Source organism: Brassica oleracea, chromosome C7 (genome assembly GCF_000695525.1).
Source record: "Brassica oleracea var. oleracea cultivar TO1000 chromosome C7, BOL, whole genome shotgun sequence".
Taxonomy (NCBI): Eukaryota; Viridiplantae; Streptophyta; class Magnoliopsida; order Brassicales; family Brassicaceae; genus Brassica; species Brassica oleracea.
The window spans coordinates 31850348-31860347 of NC_027754.1; positions in this window are offsets into that span (position 1 = coordinate 31850348).

Here is a 10000-nt window from a genome sequence, read left to right on the forward strand (position 1 = left end):
TTCCGCCTTCTCCGCTTTAAAGCGATAGATCATGGCCTCTCTATGGCCCGCCTCAATGGACGATCCAAGCAAGTTCAAACCCTATAAAACTGATTGACACGTTATAAGCAAAAAAATAAAATAATAATAACGATCGTCAAAATTCTTAAAGTTTATACCCCGTTGATGATACGAGATCCTTCCGCGACGACTTTCGGCCTCCCCAACTTGTTCGTGGACGGAGGAGCATCGAAATCCGACAGAAGACCAGAGAAGAAATCATCAAAGTCCGGAATAGGAACCTCGCTCGCACCGCTTCCATCGCCGAAAGCAAGGTCCGGATCCCATCCCGGAAGCATGTAATCGTCCACCGAAAACTCCAGGTCACCGAGGTCAATATCTTTCCCCTTCGACGAGTTCAGCCCCGTCGCAATCGTGGGGGCGGCATCGGGACCTTGGTCTTCAGGTTCGGAATCACTCCTTGCTTCTCCGCCCAAGACAGGACTAGGATGCACCAACCTCAGCGCCTTTCGAACTCTCTTCGGCGTAAAGGAAGTCCAGAAAAAAGGACCATTCCTGAGCAGATCCCTCACCGCAATATTGTCCTCAAGAAACGAAGCAAGAGGGTTGATAAAAGGACGATCGTTTGGCAACCTCCGAAACAATGGGATAAAACTCTCCTCAACGGACGCGGCGTCTACACGAACGAAGAAGAAAAATTTCTTCCACGAGTTGAAGTTAGAAGTAAACCCCTTTACCACTGACATGAAGTTCCGAGGAACCAGCTTGTACGTATCCGTATCCTTGATGATCTGTAATCGAAGAAGCGCTTCGAAGTGATCGACGGTGAGGGAGAGACCATGCTCGTTGCTCAGGACCAGGATTCCTATGACGTGCTGGATGCCAAGAGGATTCAGTTGGCTTACCGCCACCCCGAAACGACCCAACACACCGACGATAATCTCGGGGATCGCGAACCACAAACGGCAGAGCACTACGAATGCCTCGTAACAAGTAAAGAAGCCCTCCGGGGGACTACTAGCGCATTCTCCTTGACGAGGAACCCTGAATTCCACCGCGTCCGAAATATGGTAGAACGACCGCATGACCTCGAGGAATTCATCATTCGACACAATGAAGAGACAATCGGTCGATGGATCTGAAGTGTTGTTGATCGATATCGAGCTGGTCTCCAGTAGAACCTCCCCAGACTTAAACAACACTATCTCCAGTGTTATACAGTCTAAGATTGGTTGGGATATAAATCATAAGGACAATATTTAACAAGGAAAAACTGTATACCTGACTTTGATGTGAGCGCCGACCAGCACAGTTAAGTGGCAGTCAATACTCATGAGGCTTTGTTGATCGACACAGTTAAGTGGCGATCGATCGATGCTAGTGATGCTCTGTCGATCGATGTTGTGCAACCATCGTCGATCTTTTTGCAAACTCGTCTTCCTCGGATCTTTTCCTTTTACCTAACATAAATAAAACACTCAAAGTTAGTAATAGATAACCAATAAAACATAACTTTTTTTTCGATGAACAATGTTCTGCTACAGTAACTCCCGATTTTCTGCTACAGTGTTGATCGATTTGTCTGCTACAATGTCGATCGATGCTACAATGCCTCTACTACAGTGCGGTTGCTACAGTTAGAGCTGTCAAATGGTTCCAGGGCCCAATTGGGCATGACCAGTTGGATTATTTCAATTTTGGGTAGTAATGGGTGGTCCATATTGGACAATGGTCCAAACAAATGTCCACGACCAATAGAGACCATGTTCAAATGGGCATGCCCATGGACACCCAATAATATTTATAATTATTTATAATTATTAGTTTAGATTTTATTTCTAAAATTTAGAAATTATGTTTAATTTCCAAAATTATAAAACTATTTGTTTCTTCTCAAAACTATAAAACTACGTTTTCCTATCAAAACCGAGAAATTGCGTTTTTTCGCCAAAACCGAGAAATTGAGCTTTTCCGCCAAAACCGAGAAATTGCGTTTTCCCACAAAACCGAGAAATTGCGTTTTCCAGCCAAAACCGGGAATTTGTGTTTCCCTCCAAAACCGAGAAATTGCGTTTTCCCACCAAAACCGAGAAATTACGTTTTCCCGCCAAAAACCGAGAAATTGGGTTTTCCCGCCAAAACCGAGAAATTGCATTTTCCCGCCAAAACCGTAAATTGTGTTTTCCCGCTAAAACCGCGAAATTGTTTTTTTCACCAAAATCGAGAAATTGCGTTTTCCCTCCAAAATCTGAGAAATTACTTTTTTCCGCCAAACCCGAGAAATTGGGCTTTCCCGCCAAAACTGTGAAATTGGTTTTTTCCGCCAAAACCGAGAAATTGGGTTTTCCCGCCAAAACCTAGAAATTGTGTTTCCCTCCAAAATCGAGAAATTGTGTTTTCCCACCAAAAAACGAGAAATTGTGTTTTCCCGCCAAAACCGAAAATTGTGTTTTCCCGCTAAAACCTAGAAATTATGTTTTTTCACCAAAACCGAGAAATTGCGTTTTACCGCCAAAATCTGAGAAATTATGTTTTCCTGCCAAAACCGAGAAATTGCGTTTTCCCGCCAAAACTGAGAAATAAGGTTTCCCGCCAAAACCGAGAAATTGGGTTTTCCCGCCAAAACCTAGAAATTGCGTTTTCCCGCCAAAACCGAGAAATTGTGTTTTCCCTCCAAAACCGGAAGATTGTGCCTTCCCTCCAAAACCAAGAAATTGCGTTTTTCCACCAAAACCGAAAAATTGCATTTTTCCGCCAAAACCGAGAAATTGTGTTTTCCCTCCAAAACCGGGAAATTGTGTTTTTCCACAAAAAACGAAAAAATTTCGTTTTCCCGCCAAAACCGAGAAATTGCGTTTCCCGCCAAACCGAGAAACTGTGTTTTCCCGCCAAAAACAAGAAACTGCGTTTTCCCGCCAAAATCCGAGAAATTGCGTTTTCCCGCCAAAACCAAGAAATTGCGTTTTCCCGCCAAAACCAAGAAATTGCGTTTTCCCGCCAAAACCGAGAATTTGCGTTTTCCCGCCAAAATCGAGAATTTGCGTTTTCCCGCCAAAATCTGAGAAATTGCGTTTTCCCGCCAAAACCGAGAAATTATTAATTTAGATTTTATTCCTAAAATTTTGAAATTATGTTTAATTTCCAAAATTATAAAGCTAATTTTTTTCTTCTCAAAACAATAAAACTACGTTTTCCTGTCAAAACCGATAAATTCCTTTTTCGCCAAAACCGAGAAATTACGTTTTTCCGCTAAAATCGAGAAATTGCGTTTTGCCGCCAAAATCGACAAATTGCGTTTTCCCGCCAAAATCGAGAAATTGCGTTTTCCTGCTAAAACCGGGAAATTGTTGTTTCCCTCCAAAACCGAAAAATTTCGTTTTCCCACCAAAACCGAGAAATTGCGTTTTCCCGCCAAAAAACGAGAAATTGTGTTTTCCCGCCAAAACTAAAAAATTGTGTTTTCCCGCCAAAACCGAAAATTGTGTTTTCCCGCTAAAACCGAGAAATTGTGTTTTTCACCAAAACCGAGAAATTGCATTTTCCCGCCAAAATTTGAGAAATTACGTTTTCCCGCCAAAACCGAAAAATTTCGTTTTCCCGCCAAAACTGTAAAATTGGATTTTCCCGTCAAAACCTAGAAATTGGGTTTTCCCGCCAAAACCTAGTAATTGTGTTTTCCCGCCAAAACCAAGAAATTGTGTTTTCCCTCCAAAACCGAGAAATTGTGTTTTCCCGCCAAAATCCTAGAAACAGCGTTTTACCGCCAAAACCGAGAAATTGCGTTTTTCTGCCAAAACCGAGAAATTGTGTTGTTCCGCCAAAACCGAAAAATTGTGTTTTCCCACCAAAACCGAAAAATTGCGTTTTCCCGCCGAAAACCGAGAAATTGCGTTTTCCCGCTGAAACCGAGAAATTGCGTTTTTCGCCGAAACCGAGAAATTGAGTTTTTCTGCAAAAACCGAGAAATTGCGTTTTCTCGCCAAAACCGAGAAATTTATTTTCCCACCAAAACCGAGAAATTTTGTTTTCCCGCCAAACCGAGAAATTGTGTTTTCCTTCCAAAACCGAGAAATTGCGTTTTCCCACCAAAACCGAGAAATTGCGTTTTCCCACCAGAACCGAGAAATTGCGTTTTCCTGCCAAAAACCGATAAATTGCGTTTTCCAACCAAAACCGAAAAATTGGGTTTTCCCGCCAAAAACCGATAAATTGCGTTTTCCAGCCAAAACCGAGAAATTGCATTTTCCCGCCAAAGCCGAAAATTTCTTTTTCCCGCTAAAATCGAGAAATTGCGTTTTTCTGCCAAAACGAAAAATTATGTTTCCCGCCGAAAACAAGAAATTATGTTTTCCGCCAAAACCAGGAAATTATGTTTCTCGCCAAAACCGAGATATTGCATTTTCCCGCCAAATTTATGAAATACATTTTCCGTCAAAATTTTGAAATTACGTTTTCCATCAAAATCGTTAATTTTTTATTTTAACGATAAAACCGTTTTTTAGGTTAAGTTGTAAAGTTATGCTTTCTTTTGTTAAAGTCATAAAAGTATGTTTTAGAAAGCCCATGGACACCTATTGTCCAATTGGGCGAAATGGACACCCATTGTCCATTTGGCCTTCGCCCAATTGGACCATGTACCAATTGGTCTTTTGTCCCGTTGGACCATTTATTAATTGGGCACGTCCATAGCCCGCCCAAAATGAATTCGACTGGGCTAGCCCTTGGTCAGCCCGCCCAGTTGACACCTCTAGCTACAGTACTGTCGTTACTGTTTATCCGTTTTTTTTTTGACCTGCAATAAATAAAAACTTTAACCATTAACAATCTAAACTAAACTGAAAGAAATTACCTAATAGTGGGTTGCCTCCCACTCAGCGCTTTGTTATAGTCATTTAGCTTGATTTTGGAGATTTGTTTTAGTCCGGATGAGGATGAGAACTCGCTCCAAAACAAGTCTCAATTTATACTCTCTGAAGCTTTATCATTCTTGTGTGAAAGCCTCCTCCATAGACTCTTCTCCTTTATCTATCATCTCAGCAATAAGGAGTGCTTGAACCTTTGCAAATGGATGTGAGAAGCATCTTCTGCGCACTCTGGATTTCCTGACACAATCTGAGAAGTGAGGGGTCAATGATACCTGAGGACCATCCTTGATCCTTTTTCTCTTCTTCCAATTCTTCCTCTTCTTTCCCCCAGACTTGTCTGATCGCGTGGTGGTATCTCCATCCCTAGGATTTCCACACACATTGAACTCCTTATGCTCTGATATGCGTCCAGTGTCGATCAATGGTGATGCGGTAGTATCGATCAATGGTGAAGTGGTAGTGTCAATCGATGTCGGTTTGTTGGTGTCGATCGATGGTATCCGGTCGGTGTCGATCGATACTGGTTCTGCTGGGCCCTTATCTACTTAATCTTAAAATCGCAACCCTCTCTGATAATCATGAGATTTCCTCCCAAGTGAGCTTGTTTTAAGTCACTAGCTTGACTACCTTTCCACTTGGCTAGTGAGAAGGAGGATCCTTCCCACCTTCAAGAGTGATGTTGAGGACCTGAGAGAGAAACTCCTGGAGCTTGATTGGATCATCTTGGAGCTGAGGAGTGATTATGGCCCTTTCACTTGAGAATGGCGTAGACCTTCCCTTGCACTTGATCTTGTACTCAATAGTTCCATCCTTGAGCTTCATTGGGTGGAGAGTTAGAGTGTGTGGAATCTTATCAAGAGGTGGAGGGTGAGATTCTTTCATCATCTTCTCCTTGTCATGAGCAGCCTTTGTGGCTCTACTCACTTCCTCCATTTTAGCACTTTCCAAGTGCTCATCACACATCTCTTTAGAGGATTCTCCATCAAGACTTTCTTTTTCACTAATAACCACTTCAGCCTTGATCTTCTCAATGGACGGTTCTCCACAGGTGATTGTTCCACAATACTCAACATTCATCATTGGAGAATTGATTGGGTAAGAGATAGTTTTGTTCACATTTAGAAGTGTGACCTTCTTGTTGGCAAAGTCAATGCAAGCTCCTATTGTTGTGAGAAATGGTGTTCCAAGGATCAATGAGACTCTCTTCCTAGTTGCCATTTTCAAAACAGTGAGGTCAATAGGAATGGTGCAAGCTCCAATCTTCAAAGGAAAGTCCTTGATGAGACCAATTGGGGTTGTAGAAGAGGAGTCCCCAAACATTAATAAGGATGTGTTTGGCTCCATGTTGTCAATCCCAATACTCTTCACCATCTCCATTGAGATCATATTCACACTTGCACCAGAATCAACAAGAGCATCATCAAGTGTGAACTTACCAATGGAGCAAGAGAAGGTGAACTTCCCTTGACTGGTGGATCAAGCTGCATAGTAAAGATGTCTAGGAGCTCTCCTACTTCTTATTTTGTGAGCTAGAATGTCCTTGATGAGCATCATTTGGACATGAGCATCATGCATATTTGTTATATGTGGAAGCTTGACTCCTACATCACCCATGTCTTTTCTAAACTTGGAGATCACCTTCTTTTGAGCCTTTGTGAGAAGCCTTTGTGGAAATGGGAGCTTATCATGGGGTGATTTCTCATCCTCATGGGTTTCTTCCAGCTTAACCTCCTTCAACTTCTTGACAACATTCTCAAATAATTGGTTTCTCAGCCTTGTGCTCAGCTCTCGTCACAATCTTTGCTTCAACCCTGTGTCCAACCTTCTCCACAATCTGCGCTTCAGCCTTGACAACAACTTATGTTCCATACATGAGTCTTTCAAGCTCATTTACTTCTTTCCTTTGATCACTCAACTTCATCTCAGAAGTAGTAGAGATGATAGCATTGCAATACTCTTTAGGGTGTTGCTCTGAATTCACAACTAGAAAACATTAATTTAGAGACTGCGTTTGCAACTGTGCTCTGTAGTTGCAAAAATGTATGACTAATTTCTAATGAATTTGCATCTATTAAGTGACTACGGTTTGTGAATAGTAATTTAGTTGCAATTTTGTGACCAAAACTTGTGGTAGTAATTTCGTTGCTTATTTACGACCTATTCGTAACTCAGTTGCAACTAAATGGTGTAATTGCAAAATAGTGTTAAAAAGAACGACATATTTACAACCAAATTATACAGTTACAAATATGTAGTTACAAATTAGTTGCTAATATAACTTAAATTGCATAGTTGCAAAATAGTAACTGTATTTTGGGACACTTGTGTGACTCTAATCAAAACATTAGTATTTTAGTGGCTAACGATGGGTTTGAAAACACAGGCCCCCACACGAGGTTGGTAGGTGTATGGAGATTATAACTATTTTGCGACTATGAACACATTTTACTAACAAAGTAGTGACAACTTTTCAATATTCTGCTATAGAAACTTATTTGCTAAAAAATAGTTTAAATGATATGTATAATTTGTTTATGCATCTAAAAGCATCAGTTATCATGTCCGAGTTTAGTAGAAAACTACTATTTGCTATATATTTTTAAGTATAGTTATGTTTAGTGTCTAGGGTATTACTAACTATTACTTTGGGACAATAAAACATAATGGAGTTGCAAATTAGTCCCAAATAGTAAAAACTATTGTGACTATTCTGCCATTGCTGTCATATGTGTTTATCCATATGGCTTCTGAACTGAGGTAAAACTTCTCTATAGAAGGTACTGAGCAGACTCTCATTGGTGAAACCATGATGTGGGCATTGAGACCAGTAGCTTCTGAACTTTTCCCATGCTTCACTAAAACCTTCAAGATTCTTCTGTTGAAACCCAGAGATCTCATTTCTAAATTTGGCAGTCCTTGAAGTAGAAAAGAACTTGTTGAGGAAGGCTTTCTTGCATTCATTCCAAGTGATAGAGTCACTTGGAAGGTTCTTCTCCCATGTGTGAGCTTTCTCTCCCAAAGAGAATGAAAACAGTCTCCCAAAGAGAATGAAAACAATCTCAGTTTGAAGGCATCTTCAGAGACACCATTTGTTTTTGACAAGCCACATTACTTGTCAAATTGATCCAGGTGATCAAGTGGATCCTCCAAAGCAAGACCATGATACTTGTTTTTCTCTATCATGTTGATCAAGCTGGATTTGATCTCAAAGTTGTTGTTCTCCACAGCTGGTGCCCTGATACCCAGCCTACTCTCATGGATATTGGGCTGATCATAGGTGCCAATAGCTCTAGCTTAGCACTGATTCCCCTGCATCTCAAACTCAACTCTATCCAAATGAGCTTGCCTTTCTTCTTCTGTTCTCTTCTCTTCCTTGCAATCCCCCTTTCAAAAGCTCTAATGTCTTCAACTCCTCAAGTTCATGTACCTGACATTCAAAAGAGCTAGGAGAGAGAATCAGTAACTAGATACAAGAAAATAAGACTTAGTCTCAAGCAAGGACCAAATCTCAATGTCAAAATCAACTTAGAACTGGCAACGGCGCCAAATTTGATATGGACTTTTCAAGGGTCCAAGGTTCAAATCAATGTAGTATTTTAGATGTCAATCCATTTCTAAGTGTTTCAATTCAATGAAAATACAGGTTCATACTTAAGCTAAGTGCATTCAATGTAGTAAAGTGATTAGATCAAAATAACAAGACTCTAACACAATTAACTATCAAACTTTCAAGCAAATAGATAAAGGAGGAATCATGGGTATAAGAATTTGATTTCAAATGACTAAGATTCAATCTAAATTGGCAAGGGTTCAATCAACACATTTCCCTAAGTCTAGATAACAATCCTAAGCAAGTTCTTTATCAAGACAAATACTCATTTACTCTTATTGATCAAACATCAAATGTCTTTGGTTTGTGTCAATCAAGCAATCATTAAGAACAGATCATTCAACTATCAAAACTCCCCTAACATCAAATGTCTTTGGTAGGGAAAGTTAAGAGCATGTTGAGTTGGCTCAGACATTTCATCGAACACCTCTCGGGCAATGAAATGTCTAGATTTCTAATCTAAAATGGCCAACTCTAGATTAACATTAAGATCACTCAATCAAGCAAGGAAACATATTAATCCAAAGATGACTACTCACTCATTATCATGGTAGACACTAAATCATTAGTTGATCTAAGTCTAAACATCATTAATGATCAAAGCAATGAAGGAAACACAAAACATAATGATCAAGATTAGATAGAAAATAAGATAAGATCCAACTTTGGGATTACAAGAATATTTATATGATCCTTGGAAAACCTAATGGTTTCCAATAAAAGTCTAAAAAGCCCTTTAAAAATGTTGATTTTCGACCAAGGAAAAGACGCGACCCGGGTAGATGTCATGGTCGTCTAACCCGCGTCGTCCAACCCGCGTCAGCTCCTCGTCCAGCTTCTGGTGAGGCCGCCCAGGTAAGCTAACCCGCGTCCATCTACCCGTGTCGGCCCTCTCGTCCAGCTTCCTCTTCTCTCGCCCGGGTAAGGAAACCCGAGTTGGTCCAACCCGCGTCAGGGTTGATATGCCTCTAGTAAATCGATCATAACTCCCCCAATACAGCTCCAAATGACTTGAAACCAATTCCATTAGAAAGATAACTCAATTTCCCACGTCATCCCAAAATATGAGCTTCAAAAGATATTTTTAAGGTCTCCATCCATGTTCATATTTCACCCTTTTGCACCACAAATGTCTCTAAACACCTCCAAAAACTACATAGCACACTCCAACCCCTAATAAAGACTCATGTATGCAAAATGGACCCTAAAAATGCCTAATTTCTATTCTACATGATCATTATGTACAAGAGATGATGGTTAAAACCATGTAAATATGTAAGATATCAGCTAGGCCTTGAGGAATACGAGAAGAACTTCAAGAAGAGACATTTCACTGATCCCACCTTGCCATTGCTCACTGATAGGTTCTATACACACATCTCTTTCAAGCTTGAGTTTATTATGTAGCAACTTTAAACTAAACCTTGTATTGTCTCCTTTTTCATCAATTCTGAATCAAGGGAGCTACAAGAAGTGAACATTCCGGAGGGGCAAGGCTTCTGATACTTGATCATATCAAGAGGTT